This window comes from Equus caballus, chromosome 6 (assembly GCF_041296265.1).
Source record: "Equus caballus isolate H_3958 breed thoroughbred chromosome 6, TB-T2T, whole genome shotgun sequence".
Classification (NCBI taxonomy): Eukaryota; Metazoa; Chordata; class Mammalia; order Perissodactyla; family Equidae; genus Equus; species Equus caballus.
Window position 1 is genome coordinate 15,642,232 of NC_091689.1, and position 21,913 is coordinate 15,664,144.

At 41.3% G+C, this 21,913-nt stretch overlaps 1 long non-coding RNA gene across 2 annotated transcripts; it reads right to left on the bottom strand.

The window, feature by feature from the left end:
* Window positions 1-1,511: 1,511 nt before the first annotated feature.
* Window positions 1,512-20,187, bottom strand: LOC102150599 (uncharacterized). 2 transcript variants are annotated; one of them, XR_290383.4, is made up of 4 exons: window positions 20,063-20,187; window positions 4,654-4,787; window positions 4,049-4,300; window positions 1,512-2,737 (listed from the first exon to the last, which is right to left on the bottom strand). It is a non-coding gene; the product is annotated as an uncharacterized lncRNA (long non-coding RNA). The 2 variants fall into 2 exon arrangements; XR_002808498.2 differs by lacking the exon at window positions 20,063-20,187 and adding an exon at window positions 13,582-13,843.
* Window positions 20,188-21,913: the final 1,726 nt, after the last annotated feature.

Consider the following 21,913-nt stretch of genomic DNA (forward strand, 5'->3'; position numbering starts at 1 on the left):
TGATTCTGATGCACATGATACTTTAAGAAGCATTGTCTAAAGGATGGATTGGAGGGGTGTGTTCTGAAGTCAAGAAAAGATTTAAGAAATTATAATAGTCTAGTCAAGAGAGGACGATCCAGAGCTAAAGCGTGAAGCCCAAGGAAGGAGGGGAATAGATGTCCGACAGGCTCCTTCACGCAAATGTTATTACTGTCTGCTAGACAAAGTTGTTCAATTACTTAGAAATTCTTGGAGACGTAAGTTATGCAAACATGAAGCATTTCTATCTATTAGCTCTGTCTGCACCCTGATACCAAACATGCTGTGTGGTTTTATGGATACTCCCAGGAATTAGTAAGCAAAACCCAGTAAGTTGCTTACTCCCAGTAAGCAGAAACCACAATGGAAACAATTCAAATGTTTCCTCTTATCCAAAGAATGTCCCATGTAGTACGATAGACAATGAATGTGAAAATATGGTTGGATTCGGGAAACAAGGGGAAGAGAAGTGGTAGAAATCAGCAGGGTAGCAAAGATCTCTGTGTTCCATACCAAAGATGCTGGGATTCAGAATCACAGGATGTTAGACACTGGGTGCAAACTTTCGTCTTGTAGGTGAAGAAACCGAGTCACAGAGAAGTCATGTATATAAGGACTCCTGGCTAATTTGGTAGAGCCGGAATGAATGAAAGTTGCCACATTTCCAGCTCACTTCTGTTAAGCTCTGGCCCCTGGAGGCAGCCGACAGCCCCATGCTGCCTTGCTAATGTGGGTCAGGTCCAAATCCACGTGTCAGTCAGAATCACTTCTTCTTGTACTAACAGTCTTTCACTCCTGAGGTCCGAGAGCCAATTTCTATGGTATTTGCTGACCCTGGCTGCTCACCTTTCTCGAAGCCTTTGGTAATGCAATGTAAAGGCATCAGAATCTCTTCACAACAGGAAACAGTCCATTTTGCAATCTCTTTCCTAAGTTGAGTTAATAGCTGAGCTCCTGTGGGACACAGAACAACTGAAATCCTATTATTTAGCGATCAGAAGTGGCCCTAGTCCTAGTTTTTCATTTCCTTTGAAGCAGCCAACATGCTTTTCTCCTTTTTTCTTGTTTTATTTTTATATAATACAAAATATAGGGGTTGTTTTCTGTTGAATATATCTTTTATTGGCAAGAAGAAATGTTTTTAGACAGAAAATATTTTCAGCTCTTTAAAAAGCAAGCAAGAGGGGCCGGCCCCGTGGCTGAGTGGTTAAGTTCGCGTGCTCTGCTTCGACGGCCCAGGGTTTCGCCGGTTCGGATCCTGGGGGCGGACATGGCACCACTCATCAAGCCGTGCTGAGGCTGTGTCCCACATGCCACAACTAGAGGGACCCACAGCTACAAATATACAACTGTGTACCGGGGGCCTTCAGGGACAAAAAGGAAAAATAATATCTTTAAAAAAAAAAGCAAGCAAGATTTGAATGAGAACTCGCATGCCTAGTTGCAAACTACTTACAATAGATGAGATAAAATGACACAATGGAGACAGTGAGCTTCTAACAGTTCAGTGACAATTTATTGAATTTCATGCATCAGATTAGGCAATCAATCAATCAACACAAAATTATACACATAAAACCCAGAAAATTAGTTCATATGACTTATTACTTGAGTAGTTACTTCACAAAATAATATACAATATCAAAATGAAAAGCATTTTTAAAAAATCAGCTTTATTGATTGAGGTATGGTTACAAACAATAAAATTCATGCATTTAAGTTTGATGAACTTTGACAAATAGGTGCGTTCGTGTAACCATTGTAACCACCACCACAGTCAAGATATGGAGCATTTCCATCATTTCCATCATTTGCTCTCATGCCCATCTAAGAGTAAGCCACAGATATGATGACCTTTTGTCTGTATTTCCTAAAAGCATGAATTCCCTTGCGTGACCATAGGACAATGATCAAAACCAGGAAATTAACAATGAAACAATGTTATTACCTAATCTACAGAGCTTATTAAGATTTTTGTCAATTGTCCCAACAATGTCTTTTACAGCAAAAACAATCCAAGATTTGAATTAAGTCATCTTGTGTCTTCAGTCTCCTGTGAAGTGGAACAGTTTCCTGAGTCTGTCTTTCTCTCGACACTGGCATTTTTGAAGAGTACAGACCAGTTATTTTGTAGACTCTCCCTCTACTCAGATTTGTTGGATGTTTCCTTATGACTAGATTCAAGTCATGCGCTTTTGGTAGAATATCACAGGAATAAGGCTGAGTTCTTCTCAGAGCGTCCTATGAGGAGACAATGGGACTAATACTGATTAGTCCCATTGCTGCAAGGTTATCTTTGGTCATTTGGTTAAGGTGGTGTCTGCCAGGTTTCCCCACTGTAAAATTATTATTTTACCTTTGGTAAGTAAAAAGTATTTGGGGGGACAATTCCTTGAGATCCACTATGTTATTCAGCATCTATACTCGTGAGCATTCTTCTCTGAAGACAATAGAATCTCAATTGGCCAGAGTCAACGTGGCGGAAGTTGTCCTTTGCCAAACTGTTGGTTGTTCCCTACAGCCTGGTGAAAGGAGAGAGTTTGAACAGTGTTTTAAGGCTGGCATCAGGAATTTGTCTCTCCAGAGGGATTTTCTAGGGTCCACCTGAGGTTTGAGGACTGGTCTTCAACTCTGGCATCTACTGTAGTTTGCCTTCATCACGATGTTGCAATACCTTAGTCTTCAAAGGTTGACAACTGTGGTGATGCTTCTGTGACTGGAAAATCAGGAAAGCTTATACATTTCAGTAAGAGTTACAACACTAGATGTTAATGTGCTAAAAAAAAATTTCCCATTTCCTATTTAAACTTGAATAAAAGTTTTCTGACTAATGGAGGTTCTCTAGCCTCTACAGAAAGTCTATTCCATCTCTGACAAATATATTCCTAATAGAAATATGATATTTATTCCATGTTTAATTTTTTCATGCTTTTCCACATAGACGTGAGATTGTATTAATGGACCGTTGGATTTTTACCACAGTAATTTCCCTTGTCACTTAACCTTCTGGGTTAACTGTTTTTAAATGAACATTCCTGGCATCAAATCATGTGGTAATTAATGGGCAGGAATTATGTTCATTCTCTAAAATCATCTCCTAGAATATTTATTTATTTTCTTGTTTCTTTAGAAGAAGTGTGGGAAAATGTGCTACACACATTTCTCAAAGCTAGGCTGTTACCACTGAAAAAATAAAAAAACCAAAACGACTAGATTCTAAATGCTTACTCATCACTAGGAAAGCTTTACAGCTTCACATTTACTGAAGCACTAGGCCCTCCAGTTTCAGACGCCTTCATTTCGTGTTTTGTTAGATAAGAAATGAAGACTGGAGAGGATATACATCTGAGCAATAAGCATGACTGAGAGTCTGAAGCGTCTTGTTCATTACACCCACTGAAAGACCAGTGGGAGTAGAGGCCTCCTCTTTTCTTCCTCAAACAAAATCAGATGTGAAGAAGGGAGAAGCAACAGTGAATTTGGGGGGTGTCTGGATGCTTATTTGTCATTCTCGTCCTTCCCCGACTCCCATATTGGCTCTTGTTGGCCCTCTCTACAGGCCTTGACCAACCAACACATTGTATCCTGGCTGTGTGGCACCCCCTAAACTGAGAGCTCTTTCTTATTCTTAATTGTATCTAGGACACCCAGAAAAGTTCCTGAGACAAGTCAGGCAGTCGAATGGATAACTAAATGCTTCGAAGGTTTTGATTAACATCATGTAACATCATAACAAATGAAAATATCATTTTATAGGTGGAAAGAGACTTAGAATAACCTAGCACAATGCAACTGTTTATGGAAGAGGAAAGCAACTCTGAGTGGTTAAATGACTTGCCAGTGTCAACAACTATTTAGTTGCTAAAACAGGACTAGAACTTATCTGGTACTTTTTCCAATGCGGTATGTATAAATAAATTTGATTCTTACAGGATTGGACAAAAACAAATTAGAGAGAAGGCAGAGACTTGTTTCCCCATGTTCTTTACTTAGTGTTCATATAGCTGAGGTCCCTGAAAGAATTCACCTTTTGAGAATAAGAGCCTTGAAGATCAGAGTCAATGGCTCGCAATGGATCATCTCTGTCCAGCTTCACGTCAAAGCGAAGCTCCTCAGAGGATCATCTGGAACCTGTTCCATTTAAAGGACATTTTCCATTTTAGAATCAAGTGCATAGATGATTCCAGGGTCATATCAATCCTGGATCTTTCTTCCTAATAGTCCTCCACTTGGAATGCATTCTTCTACTTATTGAAAGAATTTGAAAACATGGATAGATCTGGAAACAAAAAAATATTGAGTGAATAAGAAAGGTGCAGAAGGATGAGTATAGTATGACAACATTCATGTAAGTTTTTCTCTACTTTTTAGTTACATACAGTAAAATTCACTCTTTTTGGTGAACAGTTCTATAAGTTCTGACAAATGTGTCCAGTTATGTTACTGCCACCACAATCAAGGTACAGAACAGTTTCATCACACACATCCCCAAATCCCCTAGTGCTCCCTCTTGATAGTCAAACCTTACTCCATTCTCCCAGGCCCCCCTACTCTCTGGCAACCACTGATCTGTAATCTGTCACTATTATCTTCTCCAGAATGTCATATAAATGGAATCGTATAGAATGTAACCTTTTGAGACTGGCTTTTTTCACTCAACATAATGCCCTTGAGCTCCATTCAAGTTGTCGTATGTATCAGTAGTTCTTTTTTCATTGTTAAGTAGTATTCCACTGTGTCGATAGGACTCCACTGTTTACCCAATCCTAAGTTGAAAGACATTGAGGTTATTTCGGTTTTTGACAATTATGAATAAAGCTGCTATAAACATTTGCATACAAGTTTTTATATGAACATAGTTTTTAAAAGAGTTTATTTTTCCTTTTTCTCCCCAAAGCCCCCTGGTACGTAGTTGTATATTTGTAGTTGTGGGTCCTTCTAGTTGTGGCATGTGGGACGCCCCCTCAGCATGGCTTGATGAGCAGTGCCGTGTCCACGCCCAGAATCCAAACCGGCAAAACCCTGAGCCATCGAAGCCGAGCGCATGAACTTAACCACTCGGCAATGGGGCCGGCCCTGAACATAGATTTTCATTTCACTTAGATAAAAACATAGAGGTGGGATTGCTAGATTATATGATAAGTATATTTAACTTTATAAGAAACTGCCAAGCCGTTTTCCATAGTGAGTGTATAGGAGTTCCAATTGTCCTACATCCTTAACAGTATACGGCGTTGTCAGGTTTTTGTTCTATTTCCAGTCATTTTAAAAGGTATTTCATTGTGGTTTAATTAGAATTTTCTAATTACTAACAATTTAGACATCTATTCATGTGATTCTTTGCCATCTGTATATCTTCTTTGGTGGAGTATTTGTTCAAATCTTTTGCCTATTTAAAAAAATTAGATGTTTTCTTATTTTTGAATTTTGAGATTTCTTTATATAGTCTATATGCAATTTGCAAATACTTTCCCCTTATTCTTTTCATTCTCTTAAAGCTGGCTTTCAAAGAGCAAAACTGTTTAGTGTTAATGAGGTCTAATTTATCACCTTTTTCTTATTTGGTTCATTGCTATTTACGTCATATCTAAGAAGACTTTGACTAACCTATGTTTTCTGCAAAAAGCTTTACAGTTTTATGTTTTACATTTAGGTCTATGATGCTTTTGGATGCATTTTTATGTAAGATGTGACATGTAAATTTTTAAACCACAAAAATACTACTATATTGGGGCCGGCCCTGTGGCCGAGTGGTTAAAGTTCTGCAAGTTCTGCTTTGGCGGCCCAGGTTCACAGGTTCACATCCTGGGTGCAGACCTACTCCACTCATCAGGCATGCTGTGGAGGCATCCCACATACAAAAAATAGAAGAAGATTGGCACAGATGTTAGCTCAGGGCTAATCTTCCTCAAGCAAAAAAAGAGGAATACTGGCAATGGATGTTATCTCAGGGCAAAACTTCCTCACCAAAAAATACCCCCCAAAAAACCTACCATGTGAAAATAAAAACAAACATGATAGATACATGGGGTGGGAGAGAGGACCATGAGATTGGGTAAAATTTACAAAAGAGGCTTCAACAGCAACCATGACATTTTATTTCCTTAAAAACAATGAACCTTGGAGTTATGGATACATGTAATTTCCCCTATTCTCCTCGCTGAGGCCAAATAAAAACCCTAGACATTATATATAAAGCAAACATAAGAAGACTCTGAAAGGTGGAGAGAAGACAGACTGTCTAGAGATCTTAGGGCCCAAGGAATAACATGGTGGTAAGTTCTCTGGGTTTTCTTTCTGTCTCATACATATTCCAGACCTGGAATTGAAATAGCTGGCAACCTGGAAATACCAACAGGCCCGAACAAAAAAATCCCTGACAAAAGCTTTCTCACTCTAGCCAAAAGCACGAGAAAGGGGCAGCCTGGCGAGACGGAAAGCTTTTAGACAATAGCTGCTCCACTCCAGCCAAACTCCACAGAGAAAACTGTGGCCCCATCTCCACCCAGGCCAGCAAAGGTTGAATAGGGAGTTTAGACTTCCACCCTTGTGAGGCTGTTAACAACGTGCCCCAGCACACCGCTGGGATGGTGTCAGAGAAGGCCAAAGAGGGGGCTGGGACTTGCATATCAACCAGCCAGTAATGAGCCCCCCATCCCATGAGGTATCAATAGAGGCCACATGGGGAGTCAGAACTCCCACCTCTGACCAATAGTAACAAGGAGCCCCCCATGCAGGTGTCAACCAAGGCCAACTAAGGAACCTGAATTGCTGTCTCCACCTGACAGAAGGAGGTGGCATCCCCCTTTCCTTGTCATAGCAGTGTCACCGGAAGCCTGCTTAAATAGAAGGTTTAAAGAAGATCCAGAGTCTCTTAACATAATACAAAAATGTCCAACCAAAAACTCATCAGGGCTGATCTGGTAGCATAGCAGTTATGTTTGCATGCTTCAGCACTCCAGCAGCCTGTGGTTCGATGGTTTGGATCTCAAGTGCAGACCTACACACTGTTCATCAAGCCATGCTGTGGCAGCATCCCACAAACAAAATAGAGGAAGAGTGGCACAGATGTTAGCTCAGTGACAACCTTCATCAAGCAAAAAGAAGAGGATTGGTGGGGCCAGCCCAGTAGCATAGTGGTTGAGCTTACATGCTCTGCTTCAGTGGCCCAGGGTTCGCTGGTTTGGATCCTGGATGAGGACCTGGCACCCCTCATCAAGCCATGCTGCGGCGGCGTCTCACATTCAAAACAGAGGAAGATTGGCACAGATGTTAGCTCAGCAACAATCTTCCTCAAGCAAAAAGAGGAAGATTGGCAACAGATGTTAGCTCAGGGCTAATCTTCCTCAAAAAAAAAAAAGGGGGGGGGGAGTGAGCCAATTCACCAGGAAGACATAACAATCCTAAATGTATACACACCCAACAACAGAGCTGCAAAATATGTGAACCAGAAAGTGTTAGAACTAAAAGAAGTAATAGACAAATCCGCAATTACAGTTGGAGACTTCAACACTCTTCTCTCAACAATTGATAGAACAACTAAACAGAAAATCAGCAATGATATAGAACTCAACACTAATAACCAACACGACCTAATCGACATTTATAGAACACTCTGCCTAAAAATATCAGCAGACACATTCTTTCCAAGTACAAGTGGAACATATACCAAGATAGACCATATCCTGGGCCACAAGACAGACCTCAAAAAATTTAAAAGAATCAAAATCATACAGAGCGTGTTTTCCAACCACAATGGAATCAAACCAGAAATTAAAATAGAAAGATAACATGAAAATCTCTAAACGCTTGGAAACTAAACATATACTGCTAGATAATCCACGGGTCAAAGAAGTCTCTAAGGAAATAAAAAAATTCATTGACCTCAATGAAAATGGAAACAAAACATATCAAAATTTGTCCCCATGCAGATTATATGATTATCTACATAGAAAATTCCAAGGAAAAAAACAAACAAAAAAAACGCTTAGAAGTGGTTAGTAAGTTTAGAAAGGTCATAGGCAATAAGATAAACTTAGAACAATCACTTATATTTCTACACTCTAGCAATGACATGTGGAGATTTGAGATTTAAAATACAATACCTTTCACAATAGCTTAAAAAAAGGAAATACGTGTAAATCTAACAAAACGTGTATGAGACTTGTATGCTGAAAACTACACAGGGCTGAAGAAAGAAGTCAAAAAAGGTCTAAATAAACTGAGAGACACACTGTGTACACGGATTGGAGTACTGAACATAATGATGATGTCAATTCTCCTCAAATTCATATTCACTTTTAACACAATTCTTATCAAAATTCCAGCAAGAATTTTTATAGATAGGCAAGATTATTCTAAAATTTATGTGGAAAGGGAAAGGAACCAGAATAGCTAAAACAATTTTGAAAAAAAAGAATAAAGTGGGAGCAAGTAGTCTACCTGAGTTTTTAAGGCTAATAAAAAGCTACAGGGGGCCGGCCTGGTGGTGCAGCAGTTAAGTGTGCATGTTCCGCTTTGGCGGCTCAGAGTTCGCCAGTTTGGATCCTGGGTTCGGACATGGCCCCGCTTGGAATGCCATGCTGTGGTAGGCGTCCCACATATAAAGTAGAGGAAGATGGGCATGGATGCTAACTCAGGGCCAGCCTTCCTCAGCAAAAAGAGGAGGATTGGCAGTAGTTAGCTCAGGGCTAATTTTCCTCAAAAAAAATTAAAAAAATAAATAAATAAAAATGAAAAAATGGATTTTGGGTCGGCCTGGTGGCGCAGTGGTTAAGTGCACATGTTCTGCTTTGGTGGCCCGGGGTTTGCCAGTTCGGATCCCAGGTGCGGACATGGCACTGCTTGCAAGCCATGCTGTGGTCGATGTCCCACATATAAAGTAGACGAGGACAGGCATGGATGTTAGCTCAGGGCCAGTCTTCTTCAGCAAAAAGAGGAAGATTGGCAGCAGATGTTAGCTCAGGGCTAATCTTCCTCAAAAAAAAAAAAAATGAATTTAGGGGCTGGCTCTGTGGCTGAGTGGTTAAGTTCGTGCGCTCCACTTCGGTGGCCCAGGTTTTCGCCGGTTTGGATCTTGGGTGGGGACATGGCATGCCTCATCAGGCCATGCTGAGGTGGCGTCCCACATGGCACAACCAGAGGCACTCACAACTAGAATACACAACTATGTGCCAGGGGGATTTGGGGAGAAGAGAAAAAAAAAGGTTAAAAAAATGGATTTAAAGCAAAATGGCAACAAGCTGGTATTTATAAAAATAATTGGTGAGTACACGAGGGCTTATTATATAACTTTCTGTATTTTTTTATGTTTGAAGTTGATTTTAGAAAAAACGCTTCAAGACTCAAGTCAAATGTCACCTCTCCTCAAGGCTACTGTCAGTTAGAATTACATTAATTGCTCTTTCTCCATGACTCTATGGGGTTAGGATCAGAGTGAGAGCTTCTTAAGTCTAGCACCGTGGTTTTCTCTTCCTTTACCCCTCTTCCCGTAAACTCCATGTTTGGTCCAGTGCCTTGAATGCAATTGTTATTCTTATTGATACCATCATTTCTATAAATTTAGCTGTGACCTAGGGTTCTAAATTAGAAAGAAAAAAAAAAAGCCCACGCAATTTGAGCCCTCCTTCCATAAACAAAACAAAACAAGCCAAAACAAACACAAAATAAGTTATAGAAATTCAAAGAAACCATAAGGGTATTGGAAAATACCCAGAGTGTGCTTTGTTTCCAAAGCAGTTACTTTGCCCAAGAGGACAAAATACGGTTTGTGGAGTAGAAATTCTGTTTTTGGTCCTTTGATGCTGGATCCTCTCTCTTTGTATCATTTAGAATGCTTTTGGTGTCAAGTAACAGATACTGAAGTGAACCGCTTAAACAATGAGAAACTGTGTTGGCTCACACAACTGGAGAGTTGCTAGGGCATGTCAGGGCTGACTGAATCCACAGGCTCCAGTTCCATTTCCCTGGCCTCTGCCTTTCCCTGTGGGCTGACTTCATCTGTAGACTGATAGCGAGAAGTTCTAGGCCTTATATCGTCGTATGATGGAGTCTGGAGCAAGAGGAAGACCCTGTCTTCCTGTTGTTTTCTCCTTAAAGTGAAGAGCCTTCTGCAGGATGCCCCAGCAAACCTCTCCTCTCGTCTCATTGGCTCCCATGACCATGGCTGAACCAATCGCTGGCGCTGAGGATGGGATTCGGGACAGATGGACCAGGCCCCACTCTCACCCGGGGGGCTTAGCTGCTCCTGAGGACTTGAGGGTTGTTCTGAGCAAATCTGGGGTTCAGGAGGGGTGATGGAAGTGATTAGTAAAGTCCATCCTGTTCTCCCTGTCAGCCCTCACTCATGCTGTGGCTTTCATTTCTGCCTCTCTCTTTCTGCGAATTTACTCCATTCTGTTTCTGCTAATGGGATGGTATCAGGGTTTTAAAATTCTGGGCTGACTTGAATTTAAGAAAAGAGAGAAACTTTCCTCCACATGTTTTCTGTCCACGGTGGTATATTTTAAAAGGCCTCAGGCTAGAGCCAGATGGGGTATGTTACTGACTGCAAAGTCACAAGGAGGGATCCCCAGATTTGTGTAGAGGTGACCCAGGCAGTGCTCCGATTCCAAGTGGATAGAAAGCCAGAGAGTACTCAATAGATAACAGGAAGGCAGAGTCTGTCACTTGGGGGCAGCCCCTTTAGTGGCTTGAGTGAGTTGGTGAGTTTCCCCAAAAGCAGACTGGAGGCCACAAAGACTCCACAGACAGCCTGAGGGCAAACCCAGATGCAGTAGTGTGTTTCTGGTGTGTGTTCAAAAAACACAAATCTTAAAGATTTGTCCTGGGAGAACCAGAAACCAGCCAGCTGGGAAGACAAACTAGGGGGGTGACACATTCCTGTTTTAGGATTTAAAGGGAATAGCGAGAATACAGTATCCTGAAGCAACAGGATATTCGAGGATATCAGAGCACGACGTTCAGGTCTGTGTGTCCGCTAATGAACATCCTAGTTCCACACGGTCTCCATGGCTTTGTGGGGTAAATGTTAGTTTAAGGCTCCACTTAATTTCACGAAATGAAGCCCTTTTTCTAAGGAAAGAAAAACAGCTACAAAATTCAAAATGATCTTGGGAACAAGGATCAAAACAGATAAACACAAAGAGGAACCACTGAAGGCTGGGGAAAATGTTGTTTAATGTCTACCACTAATATTAGGGGATTATTTTCTCAAACTGTCCCTCTAATTTATTTGGAATAGCTTGAGATATTTATGGGACTGGCCTGGTAAAGATTTAGCGGTGATATAAAGTACTGTGAGCTCTAGAAATAAAAAAAAAAAGAGAATTGGGGCAAAGAAAAAAATAATTTTCCCTTTATTTTCCTCTCTGCAAATTTCTAGAGCACATGAGGAACTATTAATAGTGCTTATTTCTGAGCAATGGGGCTGGAGGTTGGGCAGGTAGGGAAAGGAAAATTTGTAGGGTGGGCATTTTTTTCATTCATCATGAGCTTATGTGACTACTCTAATTTCTACAAGTTAAGTAAAATAAAAGAAAAGGAAAAGAGTTTGTTCAATGTACGCCCAGTTTATAGAGAAAGTTAGGACCTGCTTCATGGATTCTTAGTTCTGTTATGATCAGTGCTATTGTCTTCCCTGTGAAGAATTTGTGTTTGAGTTATCCCGGGCAGCCTCACTCCGTAGCAGAGGAATGTGGGCGACTGATTTTAATAACAATAAAGGACAAAGATTCTAGCCTGGCTGCTTTGTAAAGATGCTTCACGTACTAAATATCACCGTGATCAGCCACTAAGCCTTAGTGGGCACCATTCTCATAAACACCCCGGGAAATGCCTGAAGATCAGACACCGTTCATTAGGAAATGTAACAGAGTTGGAAATGAATGCAAATGACAGATTTTAATTCAAGTTAGCCCAATAGGGCAGAAAAGTCTACCCTTGATTCTGTTCGCGGCAGGGGAGGGGAAAGAATGTCATAATTAGGGCAGAGTTTCAAGGAAGGGATGACTCCTTAATAGGCTAAAGAGTAAGGAATGTTTCAAATGTACAGGTATAATTCTGCTACTGATATCAAAGACTTAAACAAAAACCCAGATAGTTAATGTTAACAAGGATTTGCAGTGGAGTTCGCTTGCTTCTCACATTTTCAAAATGTCTGAGCTAACCTGAGATTTGCAGCAACTTTTTGGTCTTTGAAAATATTAACTTAGATTCCCAAAACTATAAATTCAAAGCAAGCAAAAATATTATGACATGTGATAACCTTAAGCCAGTGTATTTGTAATATTGCTTACTTTTTTTTTTTGCTGAGGAAGATTTGCCCAGAGATAACATCTGTGCCAATTTTCCTCTATTTTGTAGGTGGATCACTGCCACAGCACGGCCGTCCATGAGCTTTGTAGGTCCATGCCCGGGAGCCAAATCTGGGCTGCTGAAGCCGAGGGTGCCAAACTTAACTACTAGACCACGGGGCCAGCCTCTGCTTACTTTTTTGATGCTAGTATTTCAGCGACAGTTCATAAAGTAAGTTATTTTATCCATTTTTCCCCTTTATAACCTCCCCTGATCGGTAGCGTTGAAATCTACATCACAGATGAGACCAAGGCAGGTGCTAGGTCTCACAGAAAGCTGGGGGTTGAACAGCCAACCAGGAAGCTTTTGTCAGGCAGGGTCCTCTCCAACCTGCAGAAATAAAACTTTGGTTTCTCTCTCTCCTTTCCTCTTGTTTCAACTTTCCTTTCTTACCTTGCTCTTATTCCACCCCTCCATCGTATCTTACATTCCTTTTTCCTTTCTTTACTTCCTAAAAAAGAATGACTTAGACATGATTTGGGGTCAGTATAAGGTATCTGGTGAACACTCCTGAGATATTTGTTTGCTACCCAGAGCTTTTCACTTAAGGTTTTGACTTTAAAGATGTGCTCTGCCTATAAAAACTTGCACTCGAAGAATATGTAGAAACAAAAACATAAGCTTCTGATGAACAATGAGGCTCTAATGATTAGGTATGACTAAGTATGACGGGTTCTTTTTCCTTACGCATTTAGTGGTACCTTTTCCTGAAGTCTCTCGAATGTTATTTACTTGACCTGGAGTCTTATGAAATTCAACACAGTCTAACTTGTGGAATAGCCAGAAAAAATGCTTTTGTTTCTGTGTATGATTGTTAATACTTGCTTATGTTCAGATTAAGGACAAAAATTAGTAGGAATTTTATTTTGAAATAATTTGAGAATAGTGTGTGCTCCTTAGAGCCATATAGTCAAGGAATCTGCTTTGATTGGAGCTGAGCGAATAGTTAAACAGAAGGAAAAAAGGCTTAGGAGAAGTCCTACACCAGGGCTTCTTAACCTTGGCACTACTGACATTTGGGGTCAGATAATTCTTCATTGTGTGTGTGTGTGGGGGGGTGTCTCGAGCAATCTAAGATGTTTAGCAGCATGCTTGGCACCCACCCAATAGATATGGGTAGCACATCCCCTCCCCAGAGCTGTGACAACCAAAAATTGCCAACTGTCTCCTGGGGGCCAAAATTGTCCCCAGTGGAGAACCACTTACCCAAATTCAGCAGTGTAACTGTCTTATGAAGAGTCCCCGGGAGTTATTGCAGAAACTTGCAAAAATTAAAAACCGTAGCAGGGTACAATTTCACATGCCTTTACATCTGCCTTGGTCATTGGCCTAAGATGCCATGTCCCAGTCTCTCCCAGGGGACCGAGGCCCGCTCCAGGAACGGACTTTGGTGATCTGATAGGTCTTTTTCCTGTCTCAGGATTCTGGCTAATGACAGCATAATCAATGTGCTGATGCTGAAAACATGCTGAGAAAACAATGGGAACAGGGTCAAATTCTCCTGAAGGAGGATTTTTTTTTAGGAGCCCGGGCCAAACACAACATTGCAGTGTACATTTTTCATAAGGCAGAAAATGTTAGAGATTCAAGGCGAAGTAAAAAGTCAGCCTTTTTATTGTATTCAAGTCCAGTACACATTCGTATCTAGATGGAGCTAAGATACAGGCACAAAAGGAGAGATCCTGAAATATGTTACCAGGTGGCTTAAAAATCACAGCCAAATCTATATATTCAATTTGGCAGTAAAACACCTTCCTTCCTTTTTCGGAAAGCCATCACACTATGCTTCCTAGATTCAGCTGAATTATGAAACGCAGAAATGGAGACATGGGGACCAAAAAGAAACCACTTTTCCCCCTCTCCCTTTTTCTTCCTTCCTCCCTCCCCTTTTTTTTTTTTTCATTACACTATCCACATCTATCAGAAAAGTTGTTTCAACACATCTGGATTGTGAAATCCAGCATGAGGCACGGATATGTCAGTACAAGTATTGCATACTGTTAATGTTTAATTGAATATTTAAAATCAAGCAGCTGCCTTAGCAAGCTCTGGGAAGAAAGGAGTGTGGATTTTACTAGCTTCTCTGTAGCTTGCAGAACTTTTCATATTGTACGCACCAAGGACAGGTCATTAGTCGTAAAAGCCAAACATTATTCCTTGAAATGCTTCCTAGTGGGCTCCTGGCCAGTGGCTGCAACACCCATGTAGCTTTATATGTCTGAAAACATCTTTTTCTGCCACGAAAGGTAAGACGGGGGTCAGACAAGTGACTGGCTAATTAATAAGAATTTCACTTTATTGAAAGACACTCTTATGAATGCTTTCTAAACTGCATTAACAGAAATTACTGTTAAAAGTCTGACCTTCAAGCATCCTATACTATAGACAAACTAAATTCTCTATTCTGTGCCTACCTCCTGTATTTTCCCACTTACAGCCTTAGCCCAGTTGTTTCCTCGGCCTGGGATGTTCTTTCTTCCCAGAGCCATGTGCCCTCCGAATCCTGCCCATCTCACCTGCCACCTCCTCTGTGAATCACTTTTCCCTTATCCTCCGAGACCAAGGAAATCACACCTTCGTCTAAACTGCCACTGCACGTTACCTTCCTCTCTTGTGGCACTTCACTTTCTGTCTTGTTTTGAAGTCATTTATGTTTCCTTCCTTATTCTACAGAAACCGTCCGAGGGAAGAGTCTGCATATGGTTTCTTGTCCTGGGCCCCATACCACAAGGCTTGAGACTTTGTACACTGCATTCAGTAGATAACGTGAGAAATAAATGAGCCTTTAGTTACCACATCCCTGTCTGGTATTTGTTCTACCCTAAGTAAGTGTGTCTGGAGGGCAAGATAAGGCATTCCAGCTCCCCTCCAACCCCAACAGGTGGAGAAAGGCAAAGGGCAGTTTTGGTTCAACTCCCCGGACTAATGTTGCAATTGTTCTCTGTGCAAACGTGTGTCAGCATTTTTGCTTCCAATCTTTCTACATCTCTGTGGTGAATAAACTCCCTAGTGAACACTGGCTGCTTCTTGAAATGGGGCATGTTACTGATGACACAGCCATCCTTTTTCTTTCTCTGTTGTATAACACATCAACCTGCTCTTCAGATTTAGAAACATAAAAACGATGACGTCACCTAATCCAGCTCCTTTGTAGGGATACCACCACTGGAGAGAGATTGAAACGACAGCATGCCTGACCTTTCTAAAGATAAGAAAGAATGTTCCAGAAGTGAATTCTTACGGATGAGCACTGTCAAAATTTAGAGCTCTTAAAAACCTGTTGGCTCGTTACTTTATATAAGTCCATATTTGGATTAAAGGAACTATTTGAGCTGACTATGTCCTCCCACAGAATGGGAATTAGATTTCTTTAACTTGGCCTGGTTCTGGATCTGTCTGTCTTCCTCCTTTTGAAGAACTGAACTCTGGCAAAAACAGCTTCATGTTTTCTGCTAATTTGTGGTCATTGCCTTGTTTGCAGTATTTGAGGTTTACAGAAAGTTTATTTTGTCTCCAACCACTGTTGCAATGGTTGGGTCTCAGATGGTACGGGGGAAAAGGCAATGATATTCTAGCGGACAGAATATGGAAGGCTGCCTGGATTGGAGTCCTGGCACTGCCACCATTGGCAATTTGGTTTGTGGAAAACCAATTAACCTCTCTTCCTCCCAGTCTTCTATTTGAGAAATAAAGACAATAACAGTACATATCTTCCAGAATTGTTGTGAGATTTTAATGAGATAATGCATGCGAAAATGCATCAGAAAGTCTACAATTCTATATAAATGCCATTTCTTCTTGTTATGTCACCAGACTCTCTGGTCTCCAAACCATACATTCATTTCATACATTCATTTCTTTCAAACCATACATTCATACATTCGTTGAATCAACAGTACTTGGTGTTTACGAACATCTTCTCCATGTGAGGTACAAGGCATAGAAATCTGAGTAAAATGCTGACCTCGCCTTTGGAGAGCATTTAATCTAGAAGTGAAGTTAAGGAGACAAATGAATTTAATCATGTTCTCTTTGTGAATCTGGAAATGTCTACCCAACTGTGAGGGTCAGTTTCCGCATCTGTAAATCGGAAGTAGTAATACTCACTTTTCAAAAACAAACAAGACAACACACATGAAGTATTGAGCCCCTTCCCTGACATATCTAGTTGCTCAGTAAATAGTACCGTTAAAAGGTGGTAAAGAAAACGCCAACCTAGTATTACAAGAGTTCAAATTAATAAACAAGAACCATTACATCTGATTAAAAGATCTGGAAAGGTTTCACAGAAGATTAAAATCCAGCCTGAGGCTTGAAGGATAAATACATTTCTGCATTTGACGATAATGGTAGCAATGGCTAATATGTGCCACACACTGTTCAAAGCACTTTAATGTATTATCTCATTTAATACTCACCAAAACATGGTTAGTGTTATCATCCCCATTTTGCAGGTGAGAATATTGAGGCATAGAGAGTTGAGGTGACTAACCCAAAGTCCCACAGGTGGTTGGAGTGAAGCAAGGAGTAGACCCGAGCAGTCTGGAGCTTCAGCTCGTAACCTCAGCACAGATGGGGCAGGGGTCAGGGTAGGGGGGTGACAGGAGTGGGAGGAGGGGCGGGAAGCATTACAGGAGCAGAGAAGATGAATGAAAAACTTAGGATCTTCTCGTGAGAAGAAGCAATGTAAAGAGGAGAAAGAGGCATGATCAGAAAGAAACTGTGTGATGAATACATTTAGGGATGAAAGGGCGAGAGAGAGAGGGTTATCACAGTGACCACAGAGAGATCCTGGAGAGTGGCCTGGTACTGAGCCCAGTTAATGCCTGTTGACTCTTAAGATAGCAAGAAGGAGGGTTCTGGATTTTGCAAATCCAGGTCAGATTTAAACACCGGGCCTGGGTTCTCTTTGGAGGCTATCTTGTCTAAGAAACCAACATTATCCCCTTGATTGTCCACAAAGTACTCCTGACCTTTGACTTTCGCCAGAGATTCATCCTTCACTTGGTGCCGCCTCTCATCAGGTCTTAGCAGTTACATGTACTTCTTAAAAAGGTTAGACTCGCAATTTTTTAAAGCTTGCACAGAAGAATGTCACGGTGTGCGTGTTTAACTAATCGCATCGGCATCTAGCCTGCGAAAAGCACTTCTGCAAAGTGCATTGCAGGAAACAATAAATACCCTTCCATCTTTAAAACACACACAAAAAATGTGCCACAAAAATGCACATTTTCCTTAAGAAGCCTACTCAGGGAGCTTCTAGCTCGTAATGTTATTTCGTGTGAGATTTCCTCTTCTCTCTCAAACGCAGAGTTTTAGGGACACAATTTCACTGGGCCTCAAGTGTCAGAATTTCTTTTCCATAGACTCATGATGTCTTTATTTACACAGTCCAATATTGTTAGCGTTGAGTTTCGCAGCTGCTTCCTCTGCAGAAGTTAATTGGATGAGATGATGGTTATTCAGTGACAAACATCAAGCTGCCTTAGTCTTACTCTTGAGCCTATCATCTCACTAAGAGTCCAGAGAGTGTGCCTCAATAAGGTGTTTTGGCTCCTCATCACATGAGCTCACCTCTGTCTGCAAAATGAAGAGTTGCTGAAAGGTAGTTAGCATAAATGATTCCATCATTCGGCCGCAAAAGTAGCTTCCTTTTGGCAAAATATTTATGACTTCTAAGTAACATCTTTGTACATGAATTTCTGCTTCCTCCTCAACTGAAGGAAAACCTGATGTTCTCTTAGAGCAATCCAGGCAACAGTCTGCTTTTTGCCAGAAAGATCCAAAGAACTGCTGCAACCTTCTTTCGTAAAACCTTTAAGAATTAAAAATTGACTGCTTTACAAAAAAAATTACTGTAAAAACTATCTATCTGTTGGAAGTTTTGTTAGTTTGGCTCCAAGAGAAATAGGTAAACATCATCTGTGTGCATATATTAAGTAGAGAAATAAATGCTCTCTATCATCTGTGTTCAGCTTTTTCTGTAATGTTGATTTTTTCCCCCTATATCCTTGCTTCAGAAATCCTTTCTTTCTTTCTTTCTTTCTTTCTTTCTTTCTTTCTCTTTCTTTCTTTCTTTCTTTCTTTCTTTCTTTCTTTCTTTCTTTCTTTCCTTCTTTCCTTCTTTCTTTCTTTCTTTCCTTCTTTCTCTCTCCCTCTCTCTCTCCCTCACTCTCTCTCTCCCTCTCTCTCTCCCTCTCTCTCTCTCTCTCTCTCCTTCTTTCTTTCTTTCTTTATTGAGGAAGATTAGCCCTGAACTAACATCGGCTACCAATCCTCCTCTTTTTTGCTGAGGAAGACTGGCTCCAAGCTAACATCCATACCCATCTTCCTCTATTTTATATGTGGGCCGCCTGCCACAGCATGGCTTGTCAAGCAGTGTGTAGTTCTGCATCTGGGATCTGAACCAGCGAACCCCAGGCTGCCTAAGTGGAATGTGCGAACTTAACTGCTATACCACCAGGCAGGCCACCAGAAACCCTTTAGAGCTGATGTGTTTGCTACTAATCAGTAGTCATCTCAGAACAAAGGTTTTATTCATTCATTTACTTATTTGCTCAACCACTTATTCATCAAATATTAACTGAGCAAGTACTAAATGTCTAGCACTATTCAAGCCCCTTGGAACACATTAGTGAGAAAAAAAATTAGTGAAAAAGATTTCTGCCCTCCTGGAGCTTACAATCTTGTGGTAGATAGTTAGATAGTAAACAATAAACATAGTAAGTAAGAGAATGATGTGGTATCTAGGAAGTTCACAAGTGCTATGAAAAAAATAAAAATTAAAATGAGAGGGAGAGGAGGGTGAGGTGCTGGAGAATTGGGGTATGTGGGAGGAGGGAGGAGGATGCCACACTAAATAGGGGCATAGGCATAGGCCCTGTTGAGAAACGGAGATGGAGAGAAGTGAGAGAGTTAGCCAAGCACATGTCTGGCTTACAGCAGAGGCAATAGCTGGAGTCAAGGCCCCAGGCAGGATCCTGGTGTCTTCCCCATGTGGCAAGAAGGTCAGTGTGGCTGGAGCAGAGAGAGGAGGAAGAGGAGCCTTGTAGGAGAGGAGGACAGAAGTAGGGGGCAGGCATTACATGATTTTGAGTAGTGACCTGACATGATCTGACCTAATGTTTAAAATGACCTCTTCGGGATGGGGTTGAGAATGGACAGTAGAGAAGGGTGGCTGTGGAAGCAGGGGCACCAAATGATTTCTTAAAGTCACATCAGAAAATGTTAAAACCTCCTTGGTTTACATTCTTTTAAACCAGACTTAGAACTAGAAAACACAACACAACACGACCTCCTGTTCAGTTCCTCTCTTGCACTCCATCCCTGGCACAGAAAACTTGACACACACAATCTCCCCAACACAGGCTGCAACATTCCTAGAATGTGGCTTCTTCCACTTTGGAGGAGCATTAACTCCTTGCAAGCTAAGTTGGTTGTTCCCTTCGGGGTAGTGTAGTTATATCACAGAAGACAAATTATTGAGTCAAGGGCCACTGAGGCAAACACAAGGCTGGAAAGTTCCAGCAGTAGTTGAGGAATGCTTGGCGATGCAAGCAAAGGACAGAATCAAGGAGAGAGGCCAGCACTGGGCTCTACATTCAACGTATCTGATTGATGTCGTAGATACATAGACCTTGTAGTCTTTGGTATTTAGAGTGACAAGATGTAAAATACCACACTGTACCTTCCTCTGTCATTGTCTCTCAACTTCGTGATGCAGCACAGACTTGTGTCAGTCTGCTTTTTCTTCCTTCAAAATAAAACATTAGAGATTTAGTCCAGAGAGAGAGAGAAGTCACTAATACAAAAGAGGATATCAAAAATTAAGATGCGAGACCCACGGGCAATGAGAAGATTGAACTTGAAACCTGTATAGAGCTATCTTCACAGTCTGTGTAAACTGAAGTAAGTTACACACAAGAACACGTAGGGCTCTCTTAGTTATTTCACATGACTAAGAATGTAGGAGTACAGCTGTTAGAAGAAATCCTAGGAGAGATGACTACTCTAGAAGGGGAAGTCTCTAGGCCTCTGCTGAACCAAGGAAAGCCATCAGAAAGTTTAAATGGGACTACAGGGAAATAGCTAATCACAAGAGACTCGAATGATGTGGGAAGGTCATTTAGCGGTAGGATGGCGAATACGGTGCAGACCTCATTGCCAACTGGGAGTAACTTCTCCAGTGCTGAGTTATGAAGGATTCTGAGGCCATACCTGGAGCTGGTTTAGAATGCTGCAGTGCAGATGAGTGATGCCTGCTCTGGGCTAAGGAAGCAGGAATGGCCTACACAGACCATGTATTTAAGATTCTGACTAGTCGGTCCTCTTGCCTCCGTATCTGTCTACATTCAAATTATCTTAGAAAGATGAGATGCTATTCTATTTTTAAGAGGCCTGCAGAGGACATTATATAAACTTCTTTCAGAAATGCAAAGATTGTTACTTAAAATAAATTCTGTGTTATCCAAGGCCTTGTTGCTCTCATATAAAGTTCTTTTCTTTTGTCTTGGTCTTAGTGGAGAATGGAGGAGTGCTAAGTCCCGGGAACCCACTGTGGTGTCCTGGCCACTATCTGTGTCCAAGGTGTAGACCTTGTACTCTCGCCTTCCTCTGACCATCAGCTCCATCAATCCAGGGCAGCCCTCCACGCCCCTTTCTCCACCTTTGTCGCTCCTGTTGGCAAACTGGGGTCTTCAGACTGAGATAGAGAGAACCTCAGGGAGGTAGTGGGGCATGGAGAATCTGGGTTCTTTCTCTGCCACCAGAACCCTCTGAGCCCTTTTTTGCTTTAATTTTGGAGGCTGATTTTCCTTATATGTAAAACAAGGGGGTTTTTAACCTGGCACAAGGGGGTTTTTAACCTGGCCTGAGATTATATTTTATGTGTTCAGTGCATAGTCCAAGGAAGGGGACTTTTATCAGAGTCTCAAAAGGGGCTATAACTCCCAAATTGTTAAGAGTCACTGGCCTAGGTGATTTCTAATATTCTTTCAGTTCGAAACTTTGTATGCGAAGATCCCTTTTCAGGTCATCGATGACTATGTATCATGCTCACAGCGGGAAGATGTGGCCATTCTTCAAATGGCAGCTTCCAGTTCTTAGAGAGAATGGACGTATATTAATATAACGGACCCATATGAATCAGATTTGCAGAAGATGACTAAGGTGGACCAGAACATAACCTGAATAAGAAAGAGGAAGTAGGGTTGTTGAAATTACCCTGAAAGCCTATGGGACACAGTTCTCGAGAATTTCCTTGTCTTCATTACTGTAAATCAGAGGCAATGCTCATGGGAGACACAGGAGACAGTCTCTGAGGTCCCCAGGGAGCAGCAGCAGGCCTTGTCCACAGCCGCTGGACTGCAATCCACGCTGCAGAATGTCAGGCTTCTGTAATAAAAATGATTTAGCCACATTCTCCAAATGTGTTTGTTGTCAACTAGATGGATATGTTGGAGATGTGTGTCAGGACATAGAAAAAGGTCTCGAAAGGCAACAAAGTGACACTACTGCTGAGAGAGGGGTGGATGGGAGA